The sequence below is a fragment of the Equus caballus genome, chromosome 1 (genome assembly GCF_041296265.1).
Source record: "Equus caballus isolate H_3958 breed thoroughbred chromosome 1, TB-T2T, whole genome shotgun sequence".
NCBI classification, from domain to species: Eukaryota; Metazoa; Chordata; class Mammalia; order Perissodactyla; family Equidae; genus Equus; species Equus caballus.
The window spans coordinates 181740392-181761580 of record NC_091684.1 but is presented as its reverse complement, the minus strand read 5'-3'; the positions used below and the strand labels follow the sequence as shown (position 1 = coordinate 181761580).

At 39.1% G+C, this 21189-nt stretch overlaps 2 long non-coding RNA genes across 3 annotated transcripts; one reads left to right on the top strand and one right to left on the bottom strand.

Moving 5' to 3' along the window:
* Positions 1–1633: 1633 nt before the first annotated feature.
* Positions 1634–10713, bottom strand: LOC138925146 (uncharacterized). Of its 2 annotated transcripts, none has more exons than XR_011440965.1 (2): positions 10367–10713; positions 1634–1977 (listed from the first exon to the last, which is right to left on the bottom strand). It is a non-coding gene; the product is annotated as an uncharacterized lncRNA (long non-coding RNA). The 2 variants fall into 2 exon arrangements; XR_011440966.1 differs by having other exon boundaries at positions 10242–10643.
* Positions 10381–19165, top strand: LOC138925147 (uncharacterized). Its single transcript, XR_011440969.1, has 4 exons — positions 10381–10441; positions 12302–12462; positions 15916–16034; positions 16485–19165. It is a non-coding gene; the product is annotated as an uncharacterized lncRNA (long non-coding RNA).
* The last annotated feature ends 2024 nt before the right edge of the window (positions 19166–21189 follow it).

The following is a 21189-nucleotide window of genomic DNA, read 5'->3' as shown; positions in this document are numbered from 1 at the left end:
TAGGAATTAGATTGGGTGAGATTTATGGTCCATCAACTCAGCATTCTGTTTAAACAAGGGACAAAGTGTTTTCACACTGTGTTTAGTAGATTTGAAACTGCTAGAAGTATTGTTTATTACAAGCAGTCTGCAAGAAAAAAGCTAGACTAAGAGAGCCTAAAGTTTTCTGTTTATCAAGGGAACCTAAGTAATACAGGACTGGTGAGTTAGTTCATTTAGAACTTAAGTGAGCAGATTTAATTTCCCATAACAAACCTATTTTACAGAGTAAGTGAAAAAGTACAATTTTCTATTAAAAATGTACATACTTTGTGATTAAAAATACTTAACGTGTTGCAACAATTGAAAAAAAAAATTGCAATTCATGACCTGGTGAAATCTTTGCGTCACTGACCTCCTGATCCTCTATATTTTCCATTTTTACTGGTGGCAACATGATCTCTCCAGTTACGTAAACTGTAAACTTTGGATCCTCCCAAATTTCTGCCTCTCAGTCACAGAATCCAATTGGTCACCAACTCCTGCTGTTTCTACCTTCTTAATGTTTCTGAAATTGTCTCCTCTGCAATTTCACGTCCACTGCTCCAATTCAAACTCTCATTATCACTTACTTGAATTATTCCAATCACTTCCTAACTCATCTTGTTGCTTTGGGACAAATCATCTAACCCAGGGGTTGGTTAACTATAGAACTCATGGGCCAAATCCAGCCTGTTGCCTGCTTTTTGAAAATAAAGTTTTATTGGAGCACAGCCATGCCTATTCACTACCTCTTGTCTATGGACGTTTTCGTGTTATAACAGCAGAGCTCACAAGTTGTGACAGAGATTGCATGGCCCGCAAAGCCCCAAATATTTACTATCTGGTCCTTTATAGACAAAGTTTGCCAACTCTGATATAATCCATTCTTCACTCTGCAGCCAGAGTGATGTTTCAAAAACTCAAACCTGATCGTTACTCTTGGTTAAAATCTTGCACCAACTTCCCATAATTCACAGACTAACATTCAGACACTTGTATAACAAGTATAACTCACAAGGCCGCTAATTTTTTGGCTCCTGCCTACTTTTCTAGTATCATCTTCTGCCGTTTCTTCTCTTGCTTACTGTATTCTGTCATGATAAAGTACGCGCAATGCCCTGGATCTGCAACGCTCTTCCTCAAGTTCTTGCTTCTGGCAAACACAGTCATCTTTCAAGTTCATGCACAACTGTTGGTCCTTAAGTAGACTTTCTAGATCCCTCTAAGCAGAGTTAAATCCTTCCTGTGAATGATCATTTCTTTTTATACGTATCACCAGTAGCACTCGTTTTAATTTGTTGTCCTTTTTAGTTACTTCTCTATCTTTCCTAATAGGTTATGGGCCTTTGGAGGATCCGGATGGTGTCTTATTTATTCTAGCATCCCTTGGACCTCACACAGTGCCTTACATATAATAAGCTCTTAGGAAACATTTGCTGAATAAATGAATGAATCAAGTTAAGCTGAATCTTCCTTGAATAAACTTTCGTGTGACCTGTGGAAAAGTGAACTATTTGCCACAGAGACTGTGAAACACCACTGACTGCTCTTATGCCAAAATTTGCTGAGGGCTGTAAAAGCAAAACAGAAAAACACCACACTTCTCCACAAATTTACGTAGTAGAAGAACAAAAATCAATTCTTTTTATCACAGGAATGAAACAAAATATTTTAAAGGAGAAAAACGAGAAAATGTTTTTTAAATTGATTGTGACTATAAATATACTATTATTTAAACTAAATTATATTGTTAAAAGTTGAATTCATTAAAGGACTCAATTTGGCTTTGTAGCATAGCTTGACCGATTTTTTGTCTTCTAATAATGCTTCACCAGGTTTTACAGACTGGAGCGACTGCACATAAGAATGTTAGGATTCGGGAGTCTTCACGTTTCTTATGTGAAGGTCAAATTAAAGGCTCTGAATCCAGATGATCAACAGATGTAATGAGTCCACCTATCAGAACATATAAAGCATATCACACAGTAAATATCCATGCAAAAAGCCAGATAATACAATATCAATTGAAAAAAAACAATACGAAAGCATATATTTGATTTAGGTTTTTAGAAATGGCCAAGTAATTTAGCTAGCATGGTCTTCTGGCAGACAACAATTGTAATGTATATGAACAAAATATATTTAAACTCCTCCAACTATTTGAAAGTACTGGACGGGCCGGCCCCGTGGCTGAGTGGTTAGGTTCATGTGCTCTGCTGCAGTGGCCCAGGGTTTTGCAGATTCAGATCCTGGGTGCGAACATGGCACCGCTCATTAGGCCACGTTGAGGCAGCGTTCCACATGCCACAACTAGAAGGACTTGCAACTAAGAGATACAACTATGTACCAGGGGGATTTGGGAGATTAGGAAAAAAAAGATTGGCAACAGTTGTTAGCTCAGGTGCCAATCTTTTAAGAAAAAAAAATGTACTGGAGAACAGCAAAGCACTCAGATACTGGAGGGAGTCTGCCCTTAAAAGATAGAACTTCAACCAGTCATATTTGTGAGTACGCATTTTTTTGCCTGAGGGTTCATCCCAATCTGCACCAGGCTCTGGGTAACAGGAATTTGCAATCTTACTGACTTGAAGTAAAAGAAGAGAGAGTTCTAGGCTGGTAGAGAAGCTTGAAAATTCAGGGGGAAAATCCTGAAAGAGAAGGAACTGCAGAGAGAGTGAATCTCGGAATCTGTGTATAAATTCCATCCAAACCCTTGATTGACTGCTGAAGTGTACATGCTCCAGAGAGACCTCAGAGGGCCTGTTGGAAAAGCAGCAGCTGGAAGATGAAAGACTTGGGCTGAGAGTCCAGCTGCTGCCCACTATAGGGGAGACACGGTTTGGATTTTAAGTCTAGCCAAGTTAACTACCTGTCAGAACAAAAATCAATACTCTTCAGAGAAATATAGCTGAATCTAGAGTCTTTACAATATAGCTTTCATAATGTCCAGTATATGACAAAAAAACACTAGATAGGTAAAGATACTGGAAAATGTGATCTATAGTCAGGAGAAAAAGAGTTATTAAACTCTAGTCTCATAATGATTCAGATACTGCAATTAAAAATAAAGATTTTAAAGCTGCTATTATAAATACATTCAAATTTAAAGGAAAATATAATGAATTAACAAGTGGGAAATTTTAGCGGAGAAATAGAAATAAAAAAAACTAAATAAAAATTATAAAACTGAAACATACATGAACTAAAATGAAAAATTCACTGGATGATATTAAAAGCAGATTAGAGATGGCAGAAAAAAGAGTAGATGAACTTGAGACTTGAGCTATAGAAGTTATTAATTTGAAGGACAGGGGAAAAAAGATAAAAGGAAAACGAATAGAGTCTCAGAGACAAGGGGGACAATATCAAGAGTTCTAATACATGTGTAATCGAAGCTCCAGAAGGTGAGGAGAGAAAATGAGGCAGAAAAAAACCCCACTTGGAAGACATAATGGTTGAAAACTTACAAAATGTAGAAAAACACAAACTTGCAGATCCAATAAACGACAAACCCCAAAAAGAATCACTACAAAGAAAATCAAACCAAGGCATATCATAGTCAAGCTGATAAAATCCAAAGGTAAAGAGACAATCTTGAATGCAGCCAAAGAAAAACAATATATCATATACAGGGAAACAATAATAAGCCTTCTTATTCTACCGTCTTCTGATCTGTAACAATTGAGGTCAGTTGACAATGGAATAACATCTTAAAGGCACTGAATGAAGAAGAAGAAGAAAAAAAACTCAGCCAAGAATTATAAAAACTAGAGAAACTATCCATCAAAAATGAAGGTGAAATAGGGGCCAGCCCCGAGATCGAGTGGTTAAGTTCACGTGCTCTGCTTCCACTGCCCAGGATTTCACGGGTTTGGATCTTGGGTGTGGACCTAGCACTGCTCATCCGGCCATGCTGAGCTGGTGTCCACAGAGCACAACCTGAAGAACCTAGAACTAGAATATACAACTCTGTACTGGGGGCCTTCGGGGTGAAGAAGGAAAACAGAAAGATTGGCAACAGATGTTAGTATGCTCAGGTGCCAATCTTTAAAAAAAAAAGAGTAAAAAAAAGTGAAGGTGAAATAAAGACATTTGAAGATGAAAACTGAGAACATTAGATACCACAAGACTGCACTATAAGAAATGTTAAAGGAAGTTCTTTAGGGTGAAGGGAAATGACAAAGTTGTAACTTGTATGCACTTGAACAGATGAAAAGCATTAGAAATGATAAATATTTGAGTAAATACAAAAGGCTATACATTTTTTCTTTTTTAAAAAGATGTTAATAAAAGCAAAAATTCTAATATTATTTTCTGTATTGCTGTTTTTTTATAAAATCAATAGCACAAAAGATGAGGGGTAACTAGAAGCATCCTGTTGCAAGAGTCCCATATTTTACATGAAATAGTATAATACTGACTGTAAATAGAATATAATAAGTTAAAGGCATGTATTTCGAGATCAACCACTACAAATAAAGAATTATAGCTGGAAAAGAAATAGCAAAGTGGTAGATCTAAATCCAAACATATAAATAATTATGCTAAATATGATTGGATTTATGTCTACCATTAAATATCATTATTGAGCTAAATATTTTGATTAAAAAGCAGAGATTATCAGACTGGTTAAAAAAAAGCAAGATCCAATTATATGCTGTCTTCAAGAGATATACTTAAAAAAAAAGAGACAAATAAATTGCAAGGGAAGGATGAAAAAAATATATCCCAGACTATTAATAAACATAAAATGTATATTGGATAAAAATAGTGATAGAAATGGTGTTCAATGGAATACTATACAGCAATGAAAATGCTGTTATGTGCAACAGTATGGATGCCCCTCACAAAAAATGTTGAATGAAAAGCCAGTCACATAAAAAAATGCACATTGAATGGTTTCATTTATATAAAGTTCAAAAAAGCAAGACTAATTTATGATATTTGTTGTCAGCAAGGTGATTATCTTTGAGAAGGAGAGTGGGAACAGTGGCTGGATGAAAGCACAAGGGGACCTTTAAAATGCTGAATAAAATTCTTATTTCTTGATCTGGCTACTGTTTATATGGATGTGTTTATTTTGTGGTAATTTATGGAATTGGATCCTTATGATTTGTGTACTCTTCTCTATCTGCATGTTTACTTGAACAAAAATGTTTATTTACAAAAGTGGGCTAGGATCAGGCTATGTAAACGTAGAAATATGCTATACAATGAATGAATCATTTCACTAATAAAAGCATATCAGTGAAGAGAAAGAGTATATTTTAAGGCAAACATGTAAAAGCAATGTTCAATTATAAAAATTAAAAAAATTAAGTTTTTGAAAATCTCTATAGTTTAGAGCTATGGATAGTGAAACTCAAGTATAAGTGACTATAGAATCCTTTGTAGGGGCTGGCTCAGTGGTGCAGCGGTTAAGTTTGCACGTTTCGCTTTGGTGGCCTGGGGTTCATCAGTTTGGATCCTGGGTGCGGACATGGCAGTGCTTGGCACACCATGCTGTGGTAGGCGTCCCACATATAAAATAGAGGAAGATGGGCACGGATGTTAGCTCAGGGCCAGGCTTCCTCAGCAAAAAGAGGAGGATTGGCAGCAGTTAGCTCAGGGCTAATCTTCCAGGGCCGCCCCCCCACCCCCACCCCCCCCCCCCGCCCAAAAAAAGAATGCTTTGTAAATGTTTTTGAAGTTCATTGAAAAAAAATAAAAACAGTACTCTCTCTCTCTCTCTATGGAGACTATCAATGCCATTTTACATATCTTGAATTTGTAATATTGTTATTACCATCCTTACTCTTTAAGATCTCCTTCCTTCTACATTCTTTCACAAAATACTTGTGAATTTGTTCTGCTATGTTGCAGATAACATGCATAATAAAAAGCATTACATTTTTCTGTGCTGAATGCCTTTGTGATAGTATGACTCAGAATCGTCAGCTCCCACTTCTAGAGTCATGTTTTTGGTACCAGAGATGGGTAGTTATTTGGATGTTTGAGATGGAAAAATCTTTGGGCGATCATTATTTAATTGACTCAGCCTAGCTGGGCTCATATTTTTCAAAGCTCCTCCTTAATGTACAAAGTTATCCAATGTTTGGCTTAATGATATCTTGCCAAAGCACATGCTTCAGCTCCTCCTCCATCCCCAGTTCCCTTGAGCTAACTGATGCAGGAGGACAGTTGTAATTTCTGAGTTTACGTTCCTCCAGCTTCAGCTATCTAAGAATTCATGGCTGAAACCTCTACTAATTCTTAGCCAATTTCTTTAATTTTCCTTTTGAGTTCCAAATCCTTTTTTCCCCTGATATTACCATTAGGAGTGACTCCAGTATGAATATACATTGAAATTTCTATGGTTTCCAGAAAGATATATTGAAATAGACCCAGATATTCTAGAATTCCACATAAGGGTTACTTGTGGGAGGCACTAGTACCATATATCATATTAACAATGACTATCTCTGGCTTTTAGAATTCTAGGCTATTTTCTTCACTTCTTTTTACTATTAATCATTTCCAATTTTATATGATAATTACCTTCATAATCAGAAAATAATGCCTAAAACATAGTCACCAGCCAGGTGTGGGGTGCTGGAACGGGTTCTTATTGCATCAGATTACGTGACTTTCTTCCCAACTTCCTGTTCAGGGATCTCATGTTGGTGACTTGAAATCAGCCATGGTGGGAGCATTTATACCATGAAAACTGGCAACATCAGAAATCAGGGCTTTAGTTTTAGAGTCTGCTTACCAGGCCACCACAGGCAACCAGTATCTCTAGATGAGATGAAAGAGTAGTCAGTTGGCTCTATATCCAACAACTAGAAACACAAGCAGAAACACAAGAGTTGGGGCAGCCTGCCTTTATACAGCACTCATTTTGGTAAAACCCAACCACAAGCGACCTTGATAAATGGCTCACTGGTAATCGGAAATGGAGACATTAAACTGCTGGTTGGTTGGGTAGCGAATTCTGGGCTGAGAAGAGGAATTGCAGCTCTCAACTCTTTAGCTCTCGGTAAACAAAGCCTCAAAAAGCCTGAGAATTATTTTATTCCTTACATAAGAAATCTTACTAGCTTTACTGAGCGTTAAACCAGAAAAGTTGTTTGCATTTTAGCTGTATTTGCAATTTGGGTTATATATAAGCGTTGTGAACCACTAGAATGTGTGACAAAATTAATCACCTAAAGGCTACTTCTTTGATGACTTTTCAGATAGTAGAACTCTGCTTTTTTGGGTTTTGGTTTTATTTTTCCTGAAAGCAGAAGGGGAATTACATGGTATTTTCATGGTTTCCGTTAGACTTCTGTGCCTATAAAAAGCTATTTTGGTGGATGCATCTTTGTAAGAATTATATTCACTTAAAAATAGTGGGAGAAATGCTATTTTTGTCCCAATCAGAGTTACTGGGTCTTACTGTAGTGCTTTTCTCACCACGGTAGTGTCAGGAAAAAAGACTACTGGTGTGGATGCATTATTACTATTCACAGCAATATTTAAAGACACAAAAATAGAAATGTTGATACTCAGCTTTAATGTACTAATCAAAGCAATTGGAAATTGCTTAAGTGGACCAATTTTAAATCTTCTAAATGGAGAAGACTTCTAACCCAATACCAAGCAAGAAATGTGCTAGAACCTAATGATTAGAATGTTGTGCTTGAAAGTGATTTTACTTGAAATTTAAGTTGGTTAGATTAAACAGACATTTGTGAGGTATTTTTTATGTGGTGCTCACTGTTTTGGAAATTAGAGAACATTAGGGAGACGCACAGTGCTGACTTCAAGGAGGTCAAACACTAGTTGGAGAAACTGTCATGTAAACAAAAAAGCTGCCATTCTTAGAGATGTACACAAATTCCAACAACACTAGATACAGGACATGTTATAAAGGATGCCTATTTGCCTAAGCTCTCAGAACCCTGAAAAAAGTTCGCCTGGTTGTCTACCATTGTCATGTAATAATTCCTATACTTGAAAGTGTTTTTTGTGTGTATGAGAAAGATTGGCCCTGAGCTAACATCTGTTGCCAATCTTCCTCTTTTTGCTTGAGGAAGACTGTTGCTGAGCTAAGATCTATGCCAGTCTGCCTCTGTTTTGTATGCAGGATGCTGCCACAGCATGGCTTGATGAGTGGTGTGTAAATCCATGCCCAGGATCCGAACAGGCAAACCCCAGGCTGTGGAAGTAGAACGCCAGAACTTAACCTTTACGCCACTGAGCTGGCCCCTTGAAAGTATTTTTATACGCTAAATAACCAATCAATTTAGGAAAAACCATCCAGTTATACCGTATAATAAAAAATGTTTCTGAAATTGGTTGTTTTGTAAAATTCAAAGCAAACAATGAATCGACTTATTTTAACAAGATGTTTGTTAGAGTTTGTTAGAGTATCTGTATAATTGCTTTTCTGATTCTGTACTGGTTCTTTGACATAATGAGTAGAGCTAACCTCAGGATCTTGAAAATAGTGCCATTGTGATAGAGAAGATAGCAAAATAGACACACCTTCCTGAGCAGGTACGGTAGTCCCTCTTTATCCAAGGGGAATATGTTCCAAACCCCCCGAGATAGTACCAAAACCTATATATACTGTTTTTTCCTATACGTACATACCTACGATAAAGTTTAATTTATGAATTAGGCACAGTAAGAGATTAACAACAATAAGTAATAATAACATAGAACAATTATAATAATATACTGTAAGGAAAGTTACCGTAGACCTTAGCAACCTCAGCACGTCTTCTTTTCTTTTCCTATTAAATTGAGAACTTTCACCTTTTCACTTAAAGGAAGCACTTTACCACTTCCCTTTGGCATATCTGAATTGCCAGCATCACTTCTCTTGCACTTTGGGGGTCATGATTAAGTACAGTAAGGGTGACTTGAAAACAAGCACTGCGACATCGTGACAGTCGATCTGATGACTGAGATGGCTACTGAGTGACTGATGGGTGGGTAGCGTGTACAGTGTGGATCTGCTGGACAAAAGCAGGGTCACACCCTGGGTGGGATGGCATGAGATCCCATCGTCCTACTCAGAACAGTGTGCAATTTAAAACTTACAAATTGTTTATTTCTGGAATTTTCCAGTCAATATTTTTGGACCAAAGTTGACTAAGGGTAACTGAAACCAGAGAAAGCAAAACTGTGGATAAGGAGGGAACTACTGCAAAGGCAAAATGCGTGTCTTGTGGCTGTGATGAGCACAACCTATTTGAAATTATCTAGACAGAAGGAGTCACGGGTAGGCTTTGCTTCCACATTATTTTAGTCTAGGGAGGCTAAGACTATACTGTATTTTTTTAGTTTTTTTTTTTTAGAGTGGGCTTACTATGTCCAAAATATGTTTTTCAAATCTACCAAAAGTTTTATGTGATCTGTACAGTAATTAACATCATCTTAGTCTGCTGAGTACTTAGGCAAGAGAGTAAAGAAACTATTTTAAAAAGGAACCACAGGGGCCTGCCTGGTGGCACAGCAGTTAAGTTCACACGTTCTGCTTCTTTGCGGCCTGGGGTTTGCTAGTTTGCATCCCAGGTGCAGAGGTGGCACTGCTTGGCAAAAGCCATGCTGTGGTGGGCGTCCCACATATAAAGTAGAGGAAGATGGGCACGCATGTTAGCTCAGGGCCAGTCTTCCTCAGCAAAAAGAGGAGGATTGGCAGTCGTTAGCTGAGGGCTAATCTTCCTCAAAAAAAAAAAAAAAAAGAAAAAAAAAGTAAAACAAAACAAAAAAAAGGAACCAGAGACACGACAGAAGAAACAATTTTTGTTAGAAAGCAAAGCACCATCTGAAAAGTAAATTGTGATCTATCTTGGTCAGAACTTTCAATGGCCTGCACATTGTGAGTATCAGCTTCTCTAATTTCCAAGATCTTTCCTTTTTGATGCTCTTCTGGTCTATACAGAAGCCACCTTAGACTGACAACTTAAAAAAAAAGTAAGGTTCTGTGCAATAAACTAGCTCTGCTCCTGTCACAAAATGAGATGCAGATAAACCAAATCAACAGAGACTCTCAGATCTCCCTTTCGATACTCCTTTATCTCCCCCCCTGCACCTTTAAGTAACGTGGGGGGGTTTCAGGTTCTCTCTTCCAGTTCTTCCTGATCTCTTCTTGATCATGAAAAGACTAATAAAGCGCAAAATGAACAAAAGTTGTGTCCCAAAGTTGATGTCGAGCACCAGAACATCAACAAACCTGTCAGTCTTACCTAAAAATTAGAGAATTGTCTTTAACAAGTGAGAGAATAAACAGAAATCCCAAGCCTGTAGCAGCGTATTTCTCCCCCGGTTGAACATCAGCAACGGCTGGTCTAGAGTGACATTATCCACTCACCACAAGAAAGTGTTACCGATGGAACAGCCAAGAGGGTTTCGGGGGAGTGTCTCCGCGGCGTTTCACGTGAAGAAGGTATCAGTTTCAACATCTATTTCCGAAAGTCTTTTGGTGGCTTATTGCGTAGGTGTGCTATAGATGTAAAGATATAAATTAAGCTCTTTCTCAGTTCAATTAATTAGTTTTATAGGGAAAACTCAGAGTTGTTTAAAAGGAAGTTTTTTTTGGTGTTCAGTGCAGGTGATATTTATTAACGTAGACCGTGTGCATAAAGAACATGTTTGTATGCGTGCAAAGTGGTAGTTTATGGGAGAACGCAAGGTAGGTTGTCATGGAGATTAAAAGCCTCGAAGTGCTATTCACTGATGCTAGTTATGGTTGCTGGGCACTAGGATATTAGGTTCTGGCACCCTGAATCTTTCATTGTTGTAAAAATAATTACACTTTTATCTTCACTGTAAGGGTTATTCAAGAAGGATAAATAAATACAGACACACGAACAAATCTAACTTAAAGGTAAATATCACAACCCTATGACCCATCCCCGTGTAAAATTATGTAGCAGCAGTTACTATACCATCAAAATGCTTGATTTTCATTGCAGGGTTGTTGAAGCTGTGTATAAGATGAAATTACAAAATGCACAAAATCTGTACTTACATTAAAAGGTAAAAGAAGAATGAAAGCTATTGACCGTTAGTATGGTCACTGGTAAATATAAAGGTTTCCTTTAGATGCAGAGGAAACAAATGAAAAGCTTGTAATATGTTTTGCTAGCATTTTCTTGAAATACTCTATTTATATGAGATTTCCAACCTCACTTTGAGCTCTACGTAAAGCACAAAGTGATATTTCTGGTGTTCTTTTCTCTTCAACGATTAGATGAAATGATCTTGACACGTTTACCTGAGTGAGAAACTAAGCATTTTCTGTATAAGCGAACACTTATGCCTGGCAGAATCAGTATGGACATTTTCTTAACCAATAAATCAACAGAGAGAGTTGCAAACTGCACAACATATACAATATAACACTGACATTTGCAGCAGTAAGTAATGTGGTTTTCAAAACTGCCTTAAGTGATGATTAACTGGAATTATATATATTTATATTTAAACTGACACCACAGAATTCTTTTAAGTCTTGACAGATATGTGGAAAATTTAAATGTAGTAATTGCAGTTGCTAAACCTCCTGGGATTAACCTGCTGGAGAGATAGTGACATCTTAGGCAGAGAAAAATGATTTATACTGTGGGGGGAAAAACTAAAAATGAAGTAATTCCATGTGTGTTTTATATAAGTCTTTGGAAAAGAAGTTTATTGTAACTAATGAAGTGGTAATATTCTGTAATAATCCACCATGTGAACAATTATATAATTTCCATAAATGTAGGCATATAATTTAGTTTTTCAGCATTGATTTTTAGGTTTCACAATATAGCACAGTTCACAAAAAGTAAAACAGAATAAGTAGATCAGCACTGTACTAATGCTAATGGTGAGAATCTTGGATTTTTGTTTAAACGTGGGATCCGTATTAGTTTAACTCCCATTACTGGGAAATGATGTAACACAGTACTTCTCAGTTCATTTTAGGAAATAATTATGAAAAACAGAATGAGCTAAGACTTTCGTAAAATTTCCCTTAATTCTGTTAGTTTATAGTCCCAAACTCCAATTGGTGAAGAGAGCTTCAATCACCCCTCCATCAATTCATTCATTCAAGAAATAATAAGCACCAATTTTTTGAGCACCAATTCTGTTTGGCATATGAGAAGATGCTAGTGGGTCTATGGTGAACAAAAGGAAATACAGTCTATGTTTTCAGGTAGCTTTTAGTCAACGAGAGGAGACAGATATTAATTAACTAAACCTATGAATCAAGTAAACTGAGATAAACGTCCTGAATAACAAAGAAAACTTTTGTTGGCAGGTGTATAATGAAAGAATCTTACCGGCACTGGAGAGCCAGGGAAAACTTCTGGAAGGAAATACCAGTTGAGCCGAGATCTGCAGAACACCAATTTAACTAAGCTAAAGGGGTAGCGGGATGATGGGAGCAGTATTTATCAGTGCAGTAAGAGGGAGTACAAGGTATTTGATGAGAGGAGAAGACTGGGGCCCATCTGGGCGGGGCTTAAAGAGGACCATGGTTGGGCTGGAGTATTAAAATGGATCAGATCATAGAATAATGGGAAGCCTGCAATATTGGGAGTGGGAATGAAGGAATAACATCAAAGGAAAATTTTCCTCAAATAGCAATACTTGCATGGCATATATTAAACCCGACTGTTGTGTTTCATCACCGCTGTTTGAATTGGGTGAAGCTGATAAAGGATCATGAGCTTGAGGGACCCCCTCCTAGGATATCAGACACTTATTGGGTCTAACTGAAGACTCTTTCCTGCTTAATGAACAATGACCGGGACTCACTTGTTTTAACCAATATGTAAAGACCTTATAGACTCATTTTATCCAAACAAGAGTGTCAGTTCTCAAAGCTTAATTAGTGTGAACACCGTGAGCTCTTCCTTTCCAGTACCCCCGATTCCACATCCCCCTGCACCCTCCCTCCCCCCAGTTGATGTCTTTACTTGTAGGTGTTTCCTTGTCTAGCAAAGAAATATTTAGCTTTTAATTTTTTAGCATAAATATCTTTTTATTTTTTGACAGCAAGATATGGGAAGATGTGTCATATCAGATTTGAATTAGCAAAAATCCTCTCTGGTTGCAGTTTGGAGAATGGGTTGAAGGGGACAACTCAGGAGACAAGAAGATTATTGCAATATTCCAGGCCAGAGACGCTAACAGCTTGGTGTAGAATGAAGGCAGTGGAGGCAGACAGTGATGGACAGATTTGAGAGCTATCCAGGAGGCAAACCCACAGGACTTGGGGATGGATTGGATATGGGGGTGGAAGGAGGAGTCACAGACGGTGATGTCAGTCACTAAAGTAGGGAACCCTGAAAGAGGCCCAGATTGGAGGGTGGAAAGAGAAGATTAGGAGTTCAATGTTGCTTTGTTTACCATCATCCAAATTATTTGTATGGGAATCAGAATGTTTTTAAAGAAAGAGTCCTGAATAGAGTCAGGTTTTTATGTGTATTAAATTTTAGCATCATTAGACCTACTGTTTTTCCTACACAAGACTCCTGATTTATTTGTTACATATCTCTCTAGACTTTCCTTGGGCAATCCTACCGGCATTTTCCACTGATAACAATTACAATCATTTCAAATCACACTTTAAAGGAAGTTATGTATAAAGGTGTTGTGTGGTTTTGCAATGGATCATTTATTCAGAGTGGAGCACACACTGAGAGTTCAATTCAAAACATAAAACAAAAAGGCAAAGGTTTCCTTACATCAGTGTATCGCAATGTGTGAATATTGGTTTGGATGAATGTAATTGTAGAAATCAAACATGGGCATGGGGGACACATTACCTCTTGCTCACTTAGCATTGATTCGTAGTAGCAGCAGGTTTAGACAAAATCTGTGATCAATGGACTGTTACAACTAAATGGTCTCTCTCTTTTCCAACGGAGGAGAAGAAATCCTGATTCTCTTCTAAAAACAAAGTTTTCCTTTCTTATAAAAGCTATATGCTTTCAATATAGAAAACATGGTAAACAATAATAGTTTAGATTTGTCCATGCAAATAATCCATAATCAATCCATAAATCAAAATTGGGGTGAGTTTATTATGAGCCAGATCTCAGGACTAGCTCGGGCTTTCCTTTCCTAAGGAAGGAAGGACACCAAAGAGATGGGGTGTACAGAGTGGTTATATACCATCTTGGAACAAAGAACATACATTACATACGATAGGAGTGTCCCTTTTACAACAGTCATGAGATTGCTTTGCTGGCACAGCAGATCGGTCAACACAGCAAGTGGGTGGTCACAGGTAAGTGGTCACAAGGTGAGCACAGCAGGTCAGTAATTAATCCTTAGTTTAGGGAGAGACGCCTATCTGAAAAGAAATGGTGATATGGGGGAAGCCACATCCCTATCTTTAAAGGCACCATTCTTGTCTTTGGGATATAGTAAGTATTTAAAGCAGGTGTACAATGCATGTTCAACAGGCCACATCAGGCCCTTTTGGAAAAACAAGGTCAGGCCAAATTAGTTTTAAACCAAATGGCTTCTTCATATATCCTATTTCTTTTCATTTATTTATCAGATTCTAGAGTCTTTTCTTTTCAGACAGATGTGAACAAGGCTTTCTTTTTTTTCCCCCCAAAGATATACAGGAAGTGGGAGACAAAAAGAATTTAAACAGAATCTCTCAATCCTATCTGTTTACGTTCCTGAAATTACACTAAATTCCTCTGCAAATTTCTCTCCATCTTGTCTAGCTTTGGGAAGTCTTCGACAATGGTTCTGAATTTCAAATGGTACCAAAACATATAATCAACCATGAGGGGCTTTCCTGTTCTGAAGGAAGTTTAATTTTAAGAGATAACTGAGCTTTGGGTGTTGCTGGCTGGCCAGAAAGGAAGGGAAGATAGAGACAGACTGATATGCAGGAGCATAGGGTGGGGAACTACAGTAGGTTAAAAGTCATTCGCTTCAGGTTGAGACTTTGGGTGTCTTGAAGAGAGCTAGTTTTAAGTTTTTCAAATTTTTCTTTTGCCTTGGCTGAGGAATCTCTTAATAAAGCAATTTTGGAATTTGAGCTCCCTTGGCACACTTCCACATGCCAATAAAAACATGCAGACCATTGGCACTTTGGTATTTTGTTCCTTTTGTTCTGTGATGCCCTTCAAATGAACAATTTTGTTCATATCTAAAGCTCACCAGAGTGGCCACTGTAAATTCTATATTGGTGAAATGATATTACTTGGAAAAATAAGTAGGAGAATTTGAGATGAGACATAAATACATGTGTGAAAGAAGAGTCCAACCCGGAGTAGGTGAGGACAGATATTTAGATTGAGACAAATCCATGAGAATCTTGGAACAGCCAAAATTGCTCTTATGTACTTTGTGAATTAGATCCCCAGTCTAATGCACAGGGCATTTCCAACTGTGCGATAACAGAAAATATGTATTGGTCTTTTCCCCCAGTTTCTGGTACAGAGCTCCTGAAACCCTTGTAATTTCCTAAGAGATAAGAAGACTAGGAGCATTTCTTGCTCTTCTAATATTGGTCTTTGACCTCTGTTCCTAACACAGAGTTCCTGAAACCCTTGTAACTTCCTGGGTGATAGGAGTGTCTTTTGTTTTAATGAGGAGACTTTGGGAGGGCTTCTGGATGGCTCCTGGATGAGGGCTGGCCACCAGAAAGACAAAACCATGAGTAGAAGCTTGATATTCTCAGCCCTGCCCCTCATTCTCTTGAGAAGGGAGAAGGGCTGAAAATAGAGTTAGTGATCAGTCATGTCTACGTCATGAAGCCTCCATAAAATCCTGCTGAAGCAAATAACCAATAACCATTCTATACATAAGAGAAGTAAAGTGAGTTTTTCTGCTTATTTGTTTGTTTTGCTGAGGGAGATTCGCCCTGAGCTCACATCTATGACAATTTTTCTCAATTTTTAGGCCACCAGCACAGCATGGCCACTAACAGAGTGATGTAGACCCATGCCTGGGAACTGAACCCACGCTGCCGAAGCAGAGCATGTTGGACTTAACCACTAGGCTACTGGGGCTGGCCCAAGGTAGGTTTTACTTGAGTCAAGCTGAGGACTACTAGCCCAGGAAGGCAGCCTCCACAAAGGAAGAAAGCATTTTGGAGAACTGTGGTTTTCAGCATAGTTTTATACATTTTTAGAACAAAGAAAATACATCAAGTATGCCCACGATACAGATTCATCAACATTTCAAAGAGACATTTAGTTACAGATTAGCAGGTGAACATGACCTTGATGTCTGGGAAAGGAAATTTACCTTCAGGAGTACTGATACTGGCGTTCTAAGAAAGGAAGTATGCATTCTTATCTTCAAAGTGTGCATTCTTTTTCTTTGAGGTAATGTTTAATGCATCCCTATCTTTAATGGTTAAAGCAGATGTACAACGCATGTTTGACAGGTCATAAGTCAGGCTTTAGTTCAGGCCAAATCAGGTTTGATATACCCATATACCTCAATACGTGAAAATTTCTCATTAGACTGCAAGTATGGGGTTCAGAGAGCTTTCAGGTTGGTGAACACATCCACACCAGGAGGGTGACACACCCCAACTCCATGGAGACAGAAGCTCCTGCACTTGGGACCCTCCCAGACCTCACCATTTCTACCTCTTCATCTGGCTGTTCATCTGTATCCTTTTTCATATCCTTTAATAAACTGGTAAACTTAAGTGTTTCCCTGGATTTTGTGAGCCACTCTAGGAAATTAACTAAACCCAGGGGGTCTTTAGAACCTCCAATATATAGCCAGTTGGTCAGAAGCACAGGTGATAACCTGGTCTTGAGACTGGTGTCTGAAGTGTGTGTTGGGGGTCGCCTTATGGAAGTGAACCTTTGATCTGTGGGATCTGATGCTATCTCTGGGTAGACAGTGTCAGAATCGAGTTAAACTGTAGGATATCCAGCTGGTGTTGCAGAGAATTGCTTGGTGTAGGGAAAAACCTCCACACATTTGGTGACCCAAAGTATCAGAAGTGAAGTGTTGGGCCGGCCCAGTGGCTCAGCGGTTAAGTGCGCACAGTCCGCTTTGGCGGCCCGGGGTTCACTGGTTCAGATCCCGGGGGCAGACCCCTGGAACCACTTGGCACGTCATGCTGTGGTAGGCGTCCTGCATACAAAGTAGAGGAAGATGGGCACGGATGTTAGCTCAGGGCCAGGCTTCCTCAGCAAGAAGAGGAGGATTGGTGGCAGATGTTAGCTCAGGGCTAATCTTCCTCAAAATAAATAAATAAATAAATAAAATAAAAAGAAGTGAAGTGTTCTGTGTGGCTAGTAAAGAAGACACATAGGAAAGAAACACTCAGTAGGGAAGAACTGTTTTTTTCTCTACACAAAAAGGTGGGAAAAGCTGAGATTTTCCTTTACACCAACTGAAAACTCAACTTGTATATGGTTTCCAGTGAACGGAAAGGTTTTGAAAGGAATATTTTCCCAGAACTAGAATCTCAGGGACAATTCAAGACTGAAGAAAGTTCACATGATGTTTTGATAGTTGACCAAGAGCAGAGTTTGTCCAAAAGATAATTATCTGAGGAAAACAAATCTTCTGACATGTTCCACTCCCACGTTGGCTCAGTGAATAGTCTTATCACGGACCTATGCCCTTTCTTTTCCATATGAACTTTCTCTCACAGATGCACAGCAAAAAAAGGATAAGGACAGACAAAGATAAATAGTAATTATTGTTCGTAATTAGTCAGATTTCTACTAAGGAGAAAAGTTTCGCAAGTCTTATGCGATAATCAGAGAATTCCTAAAAAGGATTTCATATTCCAAAGGGTCAAAATCAACTCACCATTTGGGGAAATTAAAAACAATTGAAGCTTAAACCCAATGCGGACTTAGAGCAACACTCTTGTCATGGAGACTTTAGAGGAAGAGGCTCAAGGAGCCTTTGAGGAGCGCTGTTTCCTTGTGGAGGGTTAAGTCACTGTGGAGAGCAGATGTCTACTGTGTCTTGATGGAACCTCCAGGACTGTTGAATACCGGCTCCCTGAAATACCATCAAATTAGCCTGTTGATCAAGCAAAGCCAATTTATTACTTACTGCAATTTGAGACATCATTACCTTGACAGATTCTTAGCAACATCTCTGAGAGGAGAGAGTAACAGTGGCATATTTATGAAGTTTTACTGGTTTGATTTAAGATAGATTTTTAATGCTTGACTAGGATTGGGCAAAATTCATGATGTACTAGTTTCAAATTAGTAAATACAGCAAGGTAGGGGTTTCAAAAACAAATCTCGAAGAGTAAACAGTCATTTGAGGAGCTTAATTGAGCTGTCCATTGTCTTGAGAAGGAGGTGTTTATTCTAATGACGGTAATTGAACAGTCTAGTGGACAGATAAATGGAATTTTGGAGTTCCTGAAATAAGCTTAGTTACTGCAATTTTCATCTTCTTGGTCAAGAGCTTCCTACAATAGTAAATTTATGTTAATGCACACAGTTGCATAGTAACGTCACGTTGTAGACAGTAAGTTGTGGGGATGGTTTCATTTGTCAATACTCACCCCCAACACACACACACACTTTTTTTTTTTCCATGTTAAAACTTTGGAAATTTAGGTTCAGGAGCCATATGAAATGTTGCTACAGTTTGCAAAGTTCTTTCTGTTTGCAGTGACACTTTTTTGCTTAGTTGACTTAGAATTTGCTTTATTCTGTTGTCAGTTGGGATTTATTTTGTAAAATGAAATTAAAATGCCAACAGAGAATTTAAAGTGCATAATGGCCTACAAAAATGAGAACATTTAGCCACAATCAACATAACTTTTTCCATTTTAAATCATGATCAAAATTGGAAAGTGAAATTTAAAAGTATGATTTCTTTTTTTTCTCCCAGCAGGCATTATTAAATATAGAAAGCTTAAAATTTCAGAAACGGTCTATGTTAACATGATTTAAATAAAATATTCTGTTAAGATCATTTAAAAAATAGAAATCTGGGGTAATCTTGGTGCTATATTTTCATTGTACACTTTAAAAAATGTTCTTTTGCCAAATTCAGTTAAAAAATTGCAGAGCATACTTATTTTTTGCTTCCAGATGATTTGTTGAAAATAACATCTTTTGATTTTAAAAGCAATGAAATTCTTATTATAACGTTTTAGAAAATTTAGCAAAGTACAAATAAGAAAGGAAAATTTATAATAAAAAAAGCAACTTTCTAGAGATAGTCACTGTATTAGTTTTCTATGCTACATAATAAATTATCACAAGTGTAGCAGCTTAAAACAACAACACACATTTATTATCTCACAGTTTCTGTGGTTTGGAAGTCCTGGCACACCATAGTTGGGTTCTCTGCTTCAGGGTCTCACCAGGCTGCAGTCAAGGTACTAACTGGGCTGTGTTCTCATCTGAAAGCTCATCTAGGGAAAAATCTGCTTCCAGGCTCTATCAGGTTGTTGGCAGAAAGCACTTCTCTGCAGCTCTATGACTGAGGGCCCTGTCTTCTTACTGACTGTTGGCTAGAGGCTTCCTTCAAGCCCTAGAGACTGCCTATAGTTCCTAAAAGCTGCCCACAGTTCTTGCCACATGGCAGCTTGAATTTTCAAAGCCAGCAGGATAATCTTTCTCTCTCCAGTCTGCTAAAATGGAGTCTTAAATAATGTAATATAATCAGGAGAGTGACATTGCATCCAGCACCACTGCCATATTCTATTGGTTAGAAGCAAGTCATCAGTTCTGTCTGCACTCAAAGATAGGGGATCATAGACGGGTATGACCCAATGGAGGTCAGTTTAGGGTACCACCACAGCCATGTTATTTTTGGGAGGATGTATCCTTCTGTGCTTTTTTCTATGATTGCATACACATATTACATTACAAATACAGTGTAAATTGATTTTTTCATTTTGTCAGTATTCTTTAAAAATCTGATTTTTGAGTGACATCAGCATCATAGCAGAATGAGTTGTTCCCTTTGTCTCTCCCCTCTAAGTTACAACCAGTAGGACATCTACAGACCAACAAAGGATTCTCTGCATAGCACACCAGAACGCCTGAGAGATCCATACATCTATACATCTAAAGGTAGGTGAACTGGACATCCTGGAGGTGGTGGAACCAAGGAGGCAGTGGCAGCAGCTCCCGAGACCAGAGGCTCCAGGAACTGTGGCTGTTCCTGTGACCAGAGGCCCCAGGAGCTGCAGTAATGCCCATGAACAGAGGCCCCAGGAAGCCAGGCAGCCCAGACTCCTGGAGATGCCAGAAACTGGTGTGGGCTGGTGACCACAGGCTCCAGGAACTGCAACAATACATGTGACCCAGCCTCCTCCCACTCCCTCAGTTGCAGTGCCTTTGATCCTGGCCCTCTCAGCAGTAGGGCTGCATCCAAGACTCTGGTACCCCCGGGGTTCCAGGAATTGTGCTGCGCCTGAGACCAGAGGCTGCAGGAACCACAGCAGCACTTGTGACTCAGCCCTTTTCCTTCTCCCAGCAGTGGTGGGTGGTGCCCATGATTTGAGGCTCTAAGAACCACTGCAGTGTCTGTGATCCAGCCCCCTCCTTCTCCCCCAGTGGTGGTGCCTCCAACACCAGCCTTTCCAGCAGCGGGGACTGCATATGGGATCCAGGGCCACTGGCAGTGGAGGCAGTGCCTGTTACCTGAGGTTCTAGGAACTGCACTGGTGTCTAAGACCAGAGGCTTCAGAAACCCTGTCAGTGCTTGTGACCCAGGTAACCCTCCTTCTGTGGCAATGGTGGTGTCACCTATGACCCTGGCCCACCCAGCAGTGGTAGTGACACATGTGAATCCTGTGCCCTTGGCAACAGTGATGCCAGCACCCCCAGGAAACCCAGAGGCAGCAGTGCAGGCAGCTTGTGCAGCAGAAGCCTTCAAGGCTGTGGAGAGCCAGGTAATAGTGACAACAGAGCCCATGACCCAGTCTGCCCCAGCTACAGCAGTGGCTGCAACTTCAGCCTCTGCCGCTATAGCAGTGGCACCTACAGAGCCAACAAACCCAGATGTGGCAGAGGGGCCTGTGACCCCTGCTCTCCCCTCACTCTCCCCCTCTCCCCACTGCAGAGTGGGAACTTGCAACTCAGGTGGCTGTGGAAGCAGCAGATGTGCTCGCCAGCCTGGTGACCTCAGTGGTGACACCTGAAAATCCAGCAACATCATAAGTAGCAAGGCACCAGCAATCTCAGAGGCACAAGCAGCACACTGAGGGCACTGACC